The sequence below is a fragment of the Triticum urartu genome, chromosome 1, assembly GCF_003073215.2.
Source record: "Triticum urartu cultivar G1812 chromosome 1, Tu2.1, whole genome shotgun sequence".
Taxonomy (NCBI): domain Eukaryota; kingdom Viridiplantae; phylum Streptophyta; class Magnoliopsida; order Poales; family Poaceae; genus Triticum; species Triticum urartu.
Genome location: NC_053022.1, coordinates 533,355,347 through 533,372,359, shown reverse-complemented (window position 1 = coordinate 533,372,359; position 17,013 = coordinate 533,355,347).

Below are 17,013 nucleotides of genomic sequence, written 5' to 3'. Positions count from 1 at the left end.
CACTTTGCCAGTTGCGCTGACTTGAATCTCCATCTTCATGGAGGAATCGGCCGTGGCGTATTTGTCTGCTATGATCAGCAGCTCGTCGAGGGTTTCCGGCTCGTCGCAGAGAAGCCTGTGCTTGAGGAGGGTGCCCTCTCGGCATCCTGCAGTGAAGTACTCAATAGCCTGCACCTCGTGCATGCCCTCGCAAGAGTTTCGGAGCTCGGCCCAGCGCGTGAGGTAGTCACGAGTTGACTCGCTGGGGCCTTGCACGCACAAGGAGAGCTGGCGGGGTTTGCGAGGTCGCTTGTACGTGCTAGTGAAGTTGCCGACGAAGGCGTCGGTGAAGTCGACCCAGCTGTTGATGTTGCGGGGCCTTAAGCTGTTCAGCCACGTCCGGGCCGTGCCCTGGAGCATGAGTGGGACGTACTTCACAGCAACACGCTTGTTGCCGTTTGCTATGCTGACGGCCGTGGAGTAGTTGATCAGCCAGTCCTCCGGCTTCACGGAGCCGGTGTACTTGGGTGTGTCTCTGGGAAGCGTGAACCCTTTGGGGAAGGACTCATCTCGGATGCGGGGGCCAAAACACGGTGGACCCAACTAATCTTCTTCCTCAAGCGCCAGGGATCGGTGGAGACGGTCGATCCGATGGCGGGCGTCGTTCTCACCGACTCCCTCTCAGCGGCCAAGGCGGTCGTCGAGCGTCGGGTGATCAACAGGCGGCGGGGAGACTCGTCTTTCCCTCCGAGGGGGAGGAGGCGGACAGTCGTCTCGTCGTTCCACTGTTCTTGGGCGGCCGTCTCGGTCGCGCTCTATGGTGATGCGAGTCCGACTGCGGCTGGCAGCCGGCTCCTTGTCTTTTCTCGGCGTCCGAGACTCCGCGCCTTGGTCTCGGCGTGTAAGCAGGTTGTCATTCCGTCAGCGCGGTGCATCAGTGTGGCAGACAGCCTCGTTCTGCTCAGCAGCCGCTTCAAGGAGTCGCTGGACGCGCTCCGTCATCAAGCGACGCTCTTCGCCCTCGAACTTGTCCAGCTCGTCCGCCGCCACCTGGGCGGCTCGAATATTCTCCGCATGTGTGGCGTAGATGGGGAGATTCGCCCCGAACAGATCGGCGATAGCCGCACCGCGCTGCTGGACCGTGCCAAGGCAGCTAGCCCTAGCTGGAGCCGGTGTGCCGCCCACCGCGCGGTCCATCTCGCGCTGGTAGGCTTTTGACAGGCATCTCGTGTTGGCCACCTTTTTGGCGCCTTCGACTAGCTGAAGGCGGCGTGCCTCCAGCGTCTCGGCGTCGGCATCTTCAGGGATGGGCGCTGCCAGGTCTTGCAGCGCCGCATGGAGCGGGTCGTAATCACCCCCGCCGGAGTGCTCGCCATGATCGATGACAAGCACTTCCGTGATGGTGCTTCCGCCGCTCTCCGCGCGAGGAAGCGGCTCGTCATAGACCACCACGCTGGTGGGGAACATGTCAAGCGACACGGTGTCGGAGTCGACCAACATCGGATCAGTGGAGCCTACGGACTCCAAGTCCCATGCTGGCTCGCTGGCGACGTGAATTGATCGAGGAGGCCCGCGAGGAGGCTCTCGGGGCCGCCTGTGCCCGTGTCGGATGCGGGTTCGTCAGAGAGGCGGACCTCGCCTACAAGATCGGCGAGGCAACTGGCCGTGCAGGCGATTTCAGCGCCATGCAGCGCGTCGGCGCAGACTCCGTCTGGCGTGCCGGGCTGGCTGCGCTCGCTAGGGAGGAAAAGGATTCCCGTCCAGAACAGGTCTCCGGACGACGGTGCACCAGGCCCCACGGTGGGCGCCAAATGTCGGGGGTTGGGTGCGACATATGCCAATGGATGGCTTATCATGGTGGGGGCGAGTAGAACATTGTGGGTGCCTGGAAACGGGATGAGGCGTAGACACGAACGACGGCGGACTTTACCCAGGTTCGGGGCTCTCCTAGGAGATAACACCCCTAATCCTGCTCTGCGGGGTCTCCGCATGATCACTAAGGCAAAAGTGAGTACAATGGTGCTCCTCGAGCTGTATCTGTGGACAGGAGGAGACTAGGCCAGCTCTCCCCCTTCTCTAGGGTCTGGTCTAGTTCTAATGGATCGGAACCCTTTGCATGGGTGCCCTGGGGGGTTTATATAGGCCTACCCTCCAGGGGTACAATGGTAAACCGACTGGGCGCAGGGCCCAGCCATCAGTCTCTTCGCCTGCCGGCCTCTATGCCGACTGCTGGGGCCCTCCGGCTGGTGGGCCCCGCCAACTGGTCTGGTACGGAGCCGACAGGCCGTACCCGCCGCTTGCGGGTCTTGCCGACTGCCGATTACTGTAGTCGTGCCTCTAATGACGCAGGCTTGGTCATGGGGTCGTGGCTACAGCCCTGCTACCTGGCGGGCGATTACTGTAGCCACTCCCCATCTCGTCTAGTTAATGGCGCGTGGGACCCATAGGAGGGGCAGGCCAACTTCCGGGGGCCGGCTCCCTTCGTGTCCGACTGGTGGCGCTCTTGCCGCGTTCTGGACTCTCGCTGACCGGTAGGGCCCATCATCCGTGGACCGTACCGACAGGCCATCGTGGGTGCAGAAATCCGCCCACTGTTGCTGATATCAGGGATGGCACGACAACAGTGCCTCGCCGGACGGAGATCTTCACTGGTACGACGCACTGTGGCCTAGCCATCCCATGAAAAGGGGAGGGAGTGGGATTTACTGTTGTCACTCCCGTCCCATCCCCCCTTATGAGGGCATGGGCTTTGTTGGTGTCGTGGGACGACTCCCCGTGGTCGGCTTCTCTGGGAGCTGCCAGGAGGGAGTCGGCCCATCTTGACCTCGCCTCCAGGACTCGGCCGCATGCGGGCAGTCGGCTGCTCCTTTAGCCGGCCTCTGGAAGGCGGCTCTCCATCCTGGTGTCTTGAGGGGCGCAGTCAGCCCCGATGTCTTGAAAGGTTCTGGGCCTCGGGTTAGCCTACCCGTGGCCCATTACTCCGACACACTCGTAGATAATTAGCAAACTATTGTGAACATCACGCATTTGTCTTGTGTGTTGAACCCCAAAAGGTCTATGAGGCACTCGAAGATCCGGATTGGCTCAATGCCATGCCTGAAGAACTCAACAACTTCGAGCGCAACAAAGTATGGAGATTGGTGCCAAGGCCAACGGGGAACCACAATGTCATTGGAACCAAGTGGATATTCAAGAACAAGCAAGATGCTCATGGGATTATCATTCGCAACAATGCTCGTTTGGTAGCACAAGGCTACTCCCAAGTCGAGGGTATTGACTACGGTGAAACCTTTGCTCCTGTTGCTCGTCTTGAATCCATTCGCATGTTGATTGCATATGCTTTCATCATAACTTTAAGTTACAACAAATGGATGTGAAGAGTGCTTTTTTTAATGGTCATATTAATGAATTGGTATATGTCAAGCAACCCCCCGGGTTTGAGGATCCCTACTTTCCCAATCATGTGTATCAACTCGATAAGGCACTCTATGGCCTTAAACAAGCCCCACGTGCGTGGTATGACCACCTTACCGAGTTGTTACAAGATCGTGGTTTTGAAGTTGGGCTAATCGACCCCACTCTTTGTACTAAGAAGGATAAAGGGGAGTTGTTTGTGTGCCAATTATATGTTGATGATATTATCTTTGGTTCCCCTAACAAAGCTTTCAATGAGGAATTTGCCACTCTCATGACCTCAAAGTTCGAGATGTCTTCCATGGGAGAGTTGAAGTTCTTCCTGGGTTCGAAGTGAAGCAAAGGAGAGAAGGAACCTTCATCAACCAAGCCAAATACACTCAAGACATGCTCAAGAGATTCAAGCTAAGTGATGTCAAGCCGGCTTCCACTCCAATGCCCACCAAGTGCCAACTTGACATTGATCCCAATGGTAAAGCGGTGGATCAAAAGGTATATCGCTCCATGATTGGCTCCTTGCTTTACCTTTGTGCATCTAGACTAGATATCATGTTGAGTGTGGGGATTTGTGCATGGTTTCAAGCCGCACCTAAGGAAAGCCACTTTGTGGCAGTCAGGCGAATCTTTCGATATTTGGCTCATACCCCAAACTTTGGCTTATGGTACCCAAGAGGAGCAAACTTCAAGATTGTAGGATATTCAGACTCCGATTGGGCGGGAGACAAAGTGGATAGGAAGTCCACTTCCGGAGGGTGCCAATTTCTTGGTTGCTCTTTGGTGAGTTGGTCTTCCAAGAAACAAAGTTGTGTGTCTCTCTCGTCCACCGAAGCGGAGTATGTGGCAGCATGTAGTTGTTGTGCACAACTTCTTTGGATGAGGCAAACTTTAAAGGATTACGGTGTCATTTGTGACAAAGTGCCTCTTTGGTGTGACAATGAAAGTGCCATCAAGATTTCTCTCAACCCAGTCCAACACTTCAAGACGAAGCATATTGAGATTCGGTATCACTTCATCCGGGATCACATTAGGCGAGGGGAGATCGAGCTCCACTATGTCAACACTCATGATAACCTTGCAGATATATTCACGAAGCCCTTGGATGAAGCAAGATTTCGCGAGTTAAGGCATGAGCTAAATATCATTGATTCGAGCAATGTGACTTGAACCCTTGCACAACCCACCACACTCATCTTGATGTCTAGTTTAGATGTAGGCATGGACATAGGAGGAGTGTTGTTCTCTCAATGAACTTTCCCTCCCCCCATAATGCACAAACTAATCAAACTCTTTCACATTAGCCATTTTTGATGGTACTTGTGCTTCAAAGATGAGTGTTGGTCATGGGCCCAAGGTTAAAATCTTCGCGGCACCATACCACTGAACTCAAACATAGGTGGCCTCGGCCACCGCCCTCTCTTGGAGAGGTGTGAGTTTCTCGTTCCCTTTTGTTGGTTTTGTGTGTGTGTTTGTGCGTGTTTTCTTCTTGGTTTCTTTTCTTGAGATAATCCTTTTTGGCAAGTCATTTTTGCGGCTGAGCGGTACTACCACTGTGTGCGCGGTACTACCGCTGATGAGCGTCAAGCGGTACTACCGCTGCGGGGCGGGCGATGGGGGGTTATGTTGGGGCAGGGGGAGTTGTTTTCTCCCCCATACCCATTCGCCCCCAGTCGCTCGTCTTCCTCGTCGCTCCAACGACGTCTCGCCGCAGGAGGACTTCGGCCGGCCGCCGTTTTCGTGTCGTCCCTCTCCATTTTCTCCGGTGGAGTCGATCCCCACCTCGTCCTCTAGCCATGGATGCCGGTATTCCCCCCGCTCCCGTTCTCTCTTTTCCTAGATCTTGCATCTAGTTTTTAGGGGCAATAGACAGTGTTTTTCTTGTCTTTTGGCTATGTCGAGGCTTGAGTAGGACGGAGTTGGCGTCTAGGCCCTTTGGATTGATGTTTGGTAGGCCTATTTTTGAATTTGGCATCTCCGGTAGTGTCGGCTCTGTCCACGACAGTAGGGAACTGCCGTTCCCCGTCTTGAGCGGTACTACCGCCCATCTTGAGCGGTACTACCGCGCGAGCGGTACTGCCGCGGTTGGGTCGCGGTACTACCGCTGGATGCCCAGTCCCATCATTTCCTACCACATTTTGATCCATGTTGTTTTGTTTGGTGGCTTATGCTCTTTCTCTCGTTTTGTTTCTTTTGCTCGTGTGTTTGGCTTCAGGTGATGATCATCCTGAGCAGCAGGTCCGCCGTGTCAACCTCGGTCGTGCAACGTCAAAGCGCTACCGCACATCTGAGTCAGCAGGTGGTTCCTCAAGTGCTCCACTGCCGCCAGCGGTGCTTCCTCAAGTGCTCCAAAGCTCTCGAAGAAATCTGCCAGCAAGCCAAAGGGGAAGACTATGCCTGAGAGGACTGCCAAGGAATTCTGGGCAAGGCGTCCCCGCAACCCCTATGAGGAAGACCAAGACCCCACTTTGGTCAACCGCCCGTTCTGGAACCGCTTTCAGTTTGCCATCTACTTTGATGTGATCAAGGCTAAGAAGTATCTCTATGTTGATGTACGCTCCATCGACACGGATGCTATGGAGAAGGACCCTGAGTACTTTGGCGAAGCCCTTCAGATGTGTTCTCAGCTGAACATTCTCAGAATCATGCAGTTCAACAAGGATTTTGATGTAGATTTGGTGGCTCAATTCTATGCTACTGTCCATCTTGGAACTGATGCAGAAAGGACTCTGACTTGGATGACAAATGGCAAGTTGCTTTCTGTCAAGTGGAAGGCCTTCATGGAGTTACTTGGGGTGGAATATCACGGGCTTGAGACTCCAGTCGGCTTCCGCCCTCACCACAATGCTTCCTCCACTCACAAGCAAGCCCTCTGGCCCTACTATTCTGTGAAGGTTCACCCTGTGACTAAGAAGGAAACCTATGAGCTGTCTACCTTTCTGGACATCCTTCATCGTGTCTTCCAAGAGACTCTTTTCCCTCGCATCGGGAATCTGGATATGGTCCACTCCTATCTCGTGGACATGCTTCTCTTCTGCCATCATGAGACGGAAGCAAACACTAGCGAGTCCCTGGACATTTCTCATGTTATGTGGTCTGAACTTCTTTCTGCCGTTTCTGAGCGCAAGTGGCCGATCTATGGTCCGTTCATCATGCTTCTCATTGAGAAGGCCTGGGCACGTGTCTATCCCAAGATTATGCTAGAAACTGGAGAATTGATTTCTCATGAGATCAAGCGTCTGAGGAAGAAGGACAATTGGGGCACCCCAGCTCCTAAATCCGGGGATCCATCTACTGCTGCTGACATGGAGACCGAGGGCGGGGCTGAGGCCGATGAGGACTATGAGCCTTCTGGAGCAGAGCCCTCTTAGGCAAAGAAGCTCAAGCGCAAGATGAAGAAGCTCTTCTGCATGGAGTCTCATGGTCAGTACATGACTCATGTGGCTGAGAACCAGGCCAGGGGGCGTCACAAGGAGCTCATGCGTCAGCTAGGTGCGACCGTTGCGAGTGGTTCTGAGGGCCAGATCACTGAGGAGGAGGAGTGGATTCAGCAGCACTGTCCGTGGACCGATTCAAACACCGAGCAGTTTCCGACTGAGGATGGCAGTGCGGATGACCCTGCCAGGATGTGATGAGAGAGCTCCTCAGTTTGCTATCACCTGGAGCCGTAGCAATGCTCTTTGCCCTTTTGGTGTCTCGATGCCAAAGGGGGAGAGAGTTTAGGGATTTGTGTTGTTGATGTGTTTGCGAGTGTGTCTTTGTGGTTTGGTTTGTGGTGTCGTTGTGTTTTCTCGCCGTTTGCGTTGTTTGGTGTTGTGCCCGTGAGACCTAAGTTCCAGACATATGGTGTGAGACATATGCTACCTTATCCTTACCTTATCATTATCTATGTCTTTCTAATACTTTAGTATCTTATGAGTTGCATGCTTATCCTGTTATATACCCTGCTCTCATGTATCCTTTGCTTAGGTTGTTGGACTATAAAATATAGGGGGAGTGTTGATCCTATTGTGTGTGTCTTGCATTCCAAAGGCACTACTAATTAGGTGCACACATTCAGGGGGAGCCCGTCTATATTTTGTAGTTCTAAGTATCTTTACTTTCATGTCTTATCTTTGTGCAAATCCCTGGTTGTCATCAATCCATCAAAAAGGGGGAGATTGTTAGCGCATATCTCTCTCGATGTAGTTTTGGTGATTGATGACAACATGTTTGCGGACTAATCGTGTGCTTTGAGCATTTCAGAGTTTCATCCTTTGGCACGAGACGATTTCTTTCCCCTTAGGGTGTTATTCAAGACGTGTAGCTCTTTCGTTTCTATTTTGGTGGACTAGTTTCGTAGGAGGCACCGTACTATCAAGAGGGGGTCCGCTTTGGTAAGGCTAGGGTGGAATCAACACGTACACATTCTTTTCACACCCTCCGAGCCTTTCCGCTTCTATGGAGAGCTCATTCCCCTTCCTTTGTGCTTGTTTTGGGTCCCAGCGGTAGTACCGCGGTTACCAGCGGTAGTACCGCTCAAGAGCCACAGGCGGCAGTACCGATCGGCAGCGGTAGTACCGCCTGTGGGTCCTCAGCCGTAGTACCGCTGCGGCACCGGGCTCCTACCGCGTCGACTCGAGGGGGTCGCCTCTCGTGTAGGATTGTGCGGCACTAAGCAGCGGCAGTAGATGTGGTAGTGCCGCTCGAGAGCGGTAGTACCACCCTACCACCGTGGTAGTACCGCGCAGGGGTCCGAACGGCAGTACCGCGTGGGGGGAGCGGTAGTACCGCGGTCCCCCGCTGCCCTCAGCAGTAGTACCGCCCTCTACGGGGCTGTTCAAGGGGGTAACGGTTGGATTGTTTCCCCCACTATATAAGGGGGTCTTCTTCCACAAAGTTGACTTACCTCTTCTCCCAAAGCTCCATTAATGCTCCAAGCTCCATTTTCGCCCGATCTCTCTCCCTAGCCAATCAAACTTTTTGATTTGCTCGGGATTGGTTGAGAAGGCCCCAATCTACACTTCCACCAAGAGAAATTTGATTCCCCCACTAATCCCTGGCGGATCTTGTTACTCTTGGGTGTTTGAGCACCCTAGACGGTTGAGGTCACCACGGAGCCATAGTCCATTGTGGTGAAGCTTCGTGGTGTTGTTGGGAGCCTCCGATTAAGTTGTGGAGATTGCCCCAACCTTGTTTGTAAAGGTCCGGTCGCCGCCTCCAAGGGCACCAATAGTGGAATCACGGCATCTCGCATTGTGTGAGGGCGTGAGGAGAATACGGTGGCCCTAGTGGCTTTCTTGGGGAGCATTGTGCCTCCACACCGCTCCAACGGAGACGTACTTCCCCTCAAAAGGAAGGAACTTCGGTAACACATCCTCGTCTTCACCGGCTCCACTCTTGGTTATCTCGTACCTTTACTTGTGCAAGCTTATTCGTGTTACTTCCCTTGCTAGCTTGTGTGCTTGTTGTTGTTGCATCATATAGGTTGCTCACCTAGTTGCACATCTAGACAACCTATTTTGACGCAAAGTTTAATTTGGTAAAGAAAAGCTAAAAATTATTAGTTGCCTATTCACCCCCCCTCCTCTAGTCAACTATATCGATCCTTTCACCGGTTCAAGTCAATTGCAAACCGAGGAGGTTCAACCTTGGTAGCAAACAATTCAAGTGACTTGTCTTGGGATTGGACAACATTTTCCTTGTATACATCCCAATGCAAATCCAAGGTGACACACATACTTTTCAAGCGAGATTTGACTCCAACTCCAACATCATACCTTCCAATTAATTGAACACCATAATTGGGGTCCATCCACTTTAAGACATATCTAACTTTTGCAACAGCCTCCTCATACCTAGGGCTTGTATAAAAAAACCAGTGGTTCCTCACCCATGTCAGCCTTATTATTCAAGAATGCCTCCTTGACCATATAATGAACATTAACAAGTCTCTCCATCTAAAAACAATATGAATGAATTTAAGGCATCAATGACGATTGTTGATTATCCAAAAACAATCCATTATACCTAAATCATATCAACCTAAATTATCGATGATGTCCAAAAAGTGTCATTAATTAACATACAGTAAGCAAAGTTTACCCTAAACACTAACTAACCATAACCCCCCAATCTTTCTACTCAACAACCAAACATTCCTACTACACACCATGCATATCCCTATATTACCAAAGTTAAGCAAAACATTCACACTAAAATTAGGGGGAAAACATGAAGTAGGATTCCTCCAACATGTAAAAATGCTAGCAAAATAACAAGATTTAACCAAAAAAATTGGGTGATTCGGGAGAGATTACCACAAACAACAAAGTGATGGAAAGATCCACTTAAGGAAATCATCTTTTGGAGAGATTTGAGGGGGGGCTTGAGGGGTGGTGGAGAGAGAGGGGAGGGGAGCAACAAGTGTTCTTGCGGGTCGGGCTGGATTGGGGAGAGTGAGTGGGGTGGGTCCCCTTCACTCTCCCGTAGGGTTATTCACTTACCAGGGTGAAACGCCAATGTGCGTGGTGTCTTGGTCGGGTCTGGAAACACCAAGCACCTTGGCATCCAATCCTTTGTCATGTCAGGAGATCAACGAGGTAGCGGGTCGTGCGAGCCAGGGAACAGATGCTAGGGATCCTAGCGTATCCCGTGTAAGCAGAACGCCAGAGATGTCGGCGTGGCAAAAAAAAGATCAGATTTGATTATTTATTTTTTGCAGACAAGGTCAATTCATGAATTAGTTAGCCCAAAAGATTAGAACAGAAATTTTGTCCATTACTAGTAGTAATGGCTTTGCTTTTATGGTGAAAGAAAAACTGGCGTTTTCAAATCATCTTGGTGCAGGAAGACGTAATTTGTGAGGAGTCCGGTTGGTTTTCTCTGCGAGCTGCGAGTTCGTTCACATGGCAATGTCAGTAGTAATTATGGTTTTGCCCTGCAAGATGTGAGCTGAGCCAATGGCTCAACTTCCATTAGTGGTACTGGTTTCTGCTCTTATGGCGAAAGAAACATTGACGTTTTCAAACCAGTTTGGAGCAGGAAGACATAATCCAAAGCTGGCTTGTTGCAACTTGCAACTAATGGCACTGTGGCAGCGCTAGTACGTGTACTCTACATTACTCAAGGCTCACTTAGCACACACCGCTTTGAGTAGTAGCTGGTTTCCCGCCTCACTCAAAGGTTATTTAATTCCAATGCTGGGAAATCCAGTACTCTCACGTGCTTAGTTTGGGGAGCTGCTGCATCGCTACTACTCATCATCAAGAATATTTCTGCTCTTATCTAAACAATAATTACTGCTTCCCTCGCAAAAAAAACAATAATCACTGCTATGCTACCAGTAGGTCCTGGCCTTGTTGTGGGATACGAATCAGAGGTGCGTGCATGAGGTCATTCCACAGTCCACCCATGCCGCCCGCCCCAAGTCTTCCGTGCGTGACGCAGCAATAGCATAGCATGCCTGCTGCTCACCACCACCACCAGCAGCAGCAGCACAGCTCCACATCGTTGTTTATTTGGTCACGTGTGCTCCCAGCCCGAGCGAACAAGTGTGTGTGTGCGCGCGCGCGCTTGCAGGAGGAGAGGAGAACTGCAGCACTATAATCGCAAAAGAAAAAACACAAAAACCGGAGCAGCGCACGTTATCGGCCACCTCTCTCCTCTGCGGCTGGATCACATGCACTGTGCCAGTGCCTCCTCTGCCATTCATAGCTCCGCGATGCTTTTCAGAGACAGAGGCACGAGTAATATTTGCGTTCTAGAGAATGAGAGGCGGAACAGCTGGCCGTTCGGTTTTCCCTGCAGGATTCCAGCTCGTTCACATGGCAATGGCAGGCAGGGCTGGGGGGAGCTTTGAATCACCAAACAATACAAATGGCTCTGCTCCGGCAGTGGCAATGGTTTCCCTTTTTTTATGGTCGAGAAAAACTGGCGTTTTCATACTGCAGTTTTGGCGCGGGAAGACGTAGAAATCCAGTTACTCGATTTGAACTGAAGATGCTGTAAGGCCAACTCCATCGCTCGACCATATCATGTCCGCCTCCATCCGTTTGAAGTAGAACGGACGAATAGCGCGGCCCAGCGCACGGCCTCAAATAAACAAATATTCAGATTGCGTCCGTTTTCGACCCATCCCCGCCCCAAACTTCCGCTTGGTTTGGGGTGAAACGGACACGCGCGGACGGCCTGGACGCACGCCCTTGTCCCCCCTCGTGGCCCGCCTGTCGAGGACACTAGCAGTCCCTCCGCTCCCAACGCTTTCACCATCTCGCTCCCGCCCCGCCCCGCCGTCGGCGCCGCTGCTATTCTCCGGCCGCCTCCTCACCGCGCAGCCCCCGGCCGTCCCTACCAAACCACATCTCGACATGGCCGCCACCACGCCCGCGCCTTGGCCGTAGTTTTGGTCATCGATCTGAGGTTTGGCCATCGCCGTCTTTGCCGGTCACAGAGGGGACAAGACCGCCGGCGACGCACCACGGCGTTCTTGGCAGCTTCCGACGAGAGCTCCATAACGGCCAGTAGCCGGCCGGCAACCCCCCCTGCTGCGTCGAGGTGATCATCGCGGCCTCTTCGCCACCACGCCCGCAAGGTGTTCGACATTTTTCCCACAAAGGTATGGACAGTGGAGACGAGTTTTTCTTCCATCGCTTCCTTTGTTCATCGGACGATTCATCGTCGGATGATGAAGATATTGTGGTGGCTGCACTGGTAGTTCACGACCACATTTAACGGCAGCTTCCTCGGTACAGGGGGTCACTCCCTGTCCGTGCTCCCAACCTGAACCGCAACAAGGAGAGAGGTCACGCCCTGCTCTATGCTGATTACTTTGCCAACACCCCTCTCTTCAAGCCGGATAAATTCCGTCGCCGTTTTCGAATGGCTAGGCATGTGTTCAATCGTATCCGAGAGGGAGTGGTTGCTCATGACCCATACTTCGAGTGCAAGACGGATGCCCTTGGCAAGCTTGGATTCTCCTCTTACCAGAAATGCACCGCGGCCATCCGCATGCTTGCATATGGAATTCCAGGCGATCTGGTGGATGAGTATGTGCATATGAGTGAGACAACATGTCTGATGTCAATGTACAAGTTTTGCCAGGCTATGATCGAGGTGTTTGGCCCAGAGTACTTGAGGCAGCCAATTGCCGCTGATACAGAGAGATTGTTGGCGACCAACGCAGCTAGAGGCTTTCCACGCATGCTTGGCAGCATAGATTGTATGCACTGGGAGTGGAAGAACTGTCCATTTGCTTGGCAGGGCCAGTACAAAGGGCATGTCAAGGCGTGCACTGTCATATTAGAAGCGGTGGCATCACAAGATCTTTGGATATGGCATTCTTTCTTCGGCATGGCAGGTTCTCACAATGATATCAACGTGCTGCAGCGTTCTCCCGTCTTCACGAGGCTTGCAGAAGGCCACTCCCCACCTGTCAACTTTGAGATCAACGGCCACCATTACAACAAGGGATACTATCTAGCAGATGGTATATATCTCAGTGGTCAACTTTTGTGAAGACAATCTCGAAACCCCAAGGTGAGAAGAGAAAGAGATTTGCCCAAATGCAAGAGAGTGTTAGAAATGGATGTGGAACGTGCTTTTGGTGTGCTTCAATCCCGGTGGGGTATCGTTTGAAACCCTGCACTGTCATGGGATGAAAGGAAGCTTTGGGAGGTGATGACTGCTTGTGTGATCATGCACAACATGATCGTCGAGGACGAGCGTGATGAGAGTATCTTCGACCAAGGATTTGATTATCAAGGTGAAAATATTGAGCCCCTGCCAAGACCCGGCCACATTTGAACAGTTTGCCCAATTCCACCGTGAGATGCATGATTGGCACACTCATTTGAATCTTCAAAATGACTTGGTTGAGCACGTGTGGGATCACATTGACAACTAATAGATGTATTGGTCCATTTTATGTTTAGTCAAGAAAATTTCGATTTGATTGTAAAACTATTTTATTAAATACAATTTTAATTGGGTTGTAAAACTATTTAATTTTCAGACAAAAATTTGGGTTGGAAACTAGTTTTGATGAAAATTTGGGCATTTTTTGCCATGGCAAACAGGATGGGGCAAAATGATGCGTCCGCGCGCTGGGCGCACGGCCATTGCCTCCCAGGACACGTCCGGACACGATTTCAAATCCCTACCCAAATGGACAGAATCCGGACAAACGAACGTCTGTTTGGGATCGCGGTGAAGTTGGCCTAAGAAATCCTTGGGTCGTGGCGCGGGAAACCTTTTCCCCGAAGTACGGTGTGGAGTGGCGTTGCCCCGCATCACCGCAGACTATTAATAAGTCACCAGATAAATACACACACCTCCAAATTAAATTAAAGTGGCACGATGCTGCTTTCCACTGGGCCTGCTTTGTTCACCCGTCCAGCCCAAGACAGCGGCGGATTCATCGCAAAGATATGGCACTGGCATGTTTGCAGTTGATCTTCTGGAACGAATGAAGAAAGAAAAAAAGAAAAAAGTGGCGTGAGGCGCCGGAAATCCGGGGCCCGGCGGTGCACGGACGGAACCGCTGCGCGGTGCACGGACTCGTCAAGGAAGACGGCGGCTCGCGTGTCCCGCGTCGTCCGCCGCGCGGCGCTGCGCTGCTTTTTGCGTCGAGTTCCCGAGGGCCGAGGTCAGGGCGTCACGTGCTTGACCGCGGTCGTGGCTCGCGCCTCCACGACGGGGCCCCGCTCGCTACGGAGTTCAGAGCACCACGATTGGGCCTGGCCCGCTCGCACTCCTCCGGAGTTTGGTTCAGAGCGCCTACCCACCGTGCCGCCCGTCGCATCTGCAACTTGCGACGCAGCGCGCCGCGCGAGCGCGTGTATGTGTCCCGGAGCATGTACGCGCGGTCCGCATCGGCCATCGGCAACCCTTGCTGCGTGCTCTAGATTCTACTTCTACCATCTTTTTTCTTTTATTTTTTTGAGACACATTTTTATTTTTATTTTTTTCTTTTATTGAGAAAGCTTTCCCTCAACCGGGCCGATTACAGCGCATCGTACGCCGCCTCAAACGCGTGATGGGTGTCTGTTGTGGCCCATCACCACTCATCCTTTTTTCCTTTTTTCTTATGCAGAATTGGTACATCGACGGACCCTTATTATGGGGTTTTACGGAATGGGTTTGAGTTGTCAAATTATTATTCGATTAAGAGTAGTGAGGGGCCCCACCCACCTGAAAATACGGGGGGGGGGGGGGGGGGGGGCGGTAAAGCTATGTAACAACCTGTACGCTCAGCATTTTCGTTTCTTATGTCCGTCGCGAATGAGAGCCGCTCGCGAGAGCGGCTATTGTGCTCCGGTGCTTATCTGACCCCTGGTGTGTACGTTAAATTCAAAAGGATCGGTTCCTCAAATTTTCGTGATGCTTACACAATTTCGGTGTGAGAAACTTTGAAAAGGAACACTATTTAAAGCTGATTTTGCTTTTTTTGGTACGAGCCTCTTAGATGTCCAAACATCACGAAAATTTGAACGTATCTTGCGCACATAAGCATCTTGGATGCATAAAAATTCAGATTTTTTCACATGAGTTTACTATTCACCGGGTGTTGATGAGCCTCGACACCGTTTTGACTCGCCGGTCGCTCGGGCTCTTTCTTTTTCCTCGTTCGTCTTCTACATCCAGCTTCTCCCTTCGACTTTTCGCCTTAAGATGCACTCTCCAGGGAGGGGGTGAGTGCCCACCGGAATGGTGTTGCAGGTCTGTGTCGCTCACAGCCAGATCTAATCCACGACCTACATCCTATCCCTTCCCTGTCATCTCCCTCTCTCACCCGCATGATTTTTTTTTCTACGGACTGATTTTCATTTAAAGGAGTCGAAAATGTCTTTGCAACAGTGGCTTGTTCCAATGACAATGCACACTGCTCAAGATACTTTTGGAACGAAGGTTTGCAACAAGGGTTTTGTTACAATGGCGACAAACACAACCAGAAGCCCGAGGTGATTTTGCAACAAGAGTCATATACTCGTATTGCAACGAAGGTTGCAACATATCATGTTACAATGAGGTGAGCAGAGAAGATGAATGATTACACAGTGAGCATCATACGATTGGAAGGCTCGCGCCCCGGCAAATCTTTGTCAAAGTTCATCCAGCTGACACGTAGCACACCCTTTTTTGCAGGGGGTTTGCTAGTTGTTATTTAATAGGCACGCCTACTTGGTATCAACATCGCCATCTCGGTAGCTCCTCTCGGCGTCGGCCTGATTTGCTAGTACACGCCCCACCATCGCTCTCCCCTGCCCAGCCACCTCATTCCACCACACCGGCTGCCTCTCCACTCCGTACCAGCCAGCCCCAGCTGCGTCCAGACTTTGGATCCGTCTCCTCAGCCTCCTCTCCATGCCTGGTCGGCCGCTTCCCAACTGGTGGTCTCGACACACATGGGTGACCGGCCACCACCTCTCGGTTGTTGCCCCCGCACTTGCCGAGGTCACTAGACCTTCCCCGGTCGGTCATCGCTTTTTGTTGTTTGCATTACCTTCGGACATCTGCAAGGTGTTTGAGAAATAGAAAAAAATATTGAGAAAGATTTATTGAGATCTGTTAAAGCACCTCAACTATAAATTTTTCTAAATTATTGGGACACTTCAATAACCCGTATCGGAGAAGTTTTTATGACATCTGTTGAAGATGTTTTAGTTACAAGCTTAAATTTTTGGGATACCATCAAGAACCATTTATTGTAGAAAATTTTATTGGGATTCATTGAGATACTCTAAGTGTTCCTTCCGTCCTTTTTACTCAACGTATGAGATTTGTTTGAAGTCAAACATTGTAAATTCTGGCCAGATTTAAATTAAAAAAATATCAACATCTACAATAATGAAGTTATACAGTATGAAAATTGATTTCAAGACGCATGTAATGACATTTATTTTGTATGAATGTAGGTAACTTTTTTATAGAGTTTGTAAAGTTTGACTTCAGACAAATCTTATACGCGGAGTAAAAAAGAAAAGTACAACATGCAGGTGATACAAGCCGTGCCCGGTGGGGTTTTTAGACAAAGGTTTTTTGTTTCAAAAAAGGGGGTAGATGAGTCTGCCATAAATCCATATCTGTATTTGTACCTTATTTTTTACTAATAATAATAATAAAGAATATAATAATAATAATAATAATAATAATAATAATAATAAAGAAAAGTGCGTTTCTCTGATTTTTTCATCCGTTCACCATTTAAAATAATTTTTTTCTATCCGATGTTGTACTAAATTTTTGCTTGTCTGTCTGCTAGAAAATAAAAAACGGATTATCCAGAATTTCATGCATGGGCCGCGCGTTTTGTGGCCCAGCGAAGGCAGCCCATTTCTTTTCCTGCCTTTGCAGCTGGGAAACCCTATTTGCTGCAGGTGGCAGCAAATACACAGAGCTTCGCAAATGGCGCCCAAGACTGGGCATCCCGTTTTACTTCTATTTTTCTTTTTATGTTCCTTTCTCTTTTTATTTCCTGTTTTTTCCTTTTCTCTTCTAAGTATATTTTTATTTTATTTTGTACATTCAAAAATTTCAAAAAAATTTAGATTTTCAGTTTTCGTTCAAAATTTCAAAAATTTATCAAGATTTTAGAATTTTGTTCCTGTTTTGAAAAATATTTGAAACTTTCTTTCTCATTTTGAAATT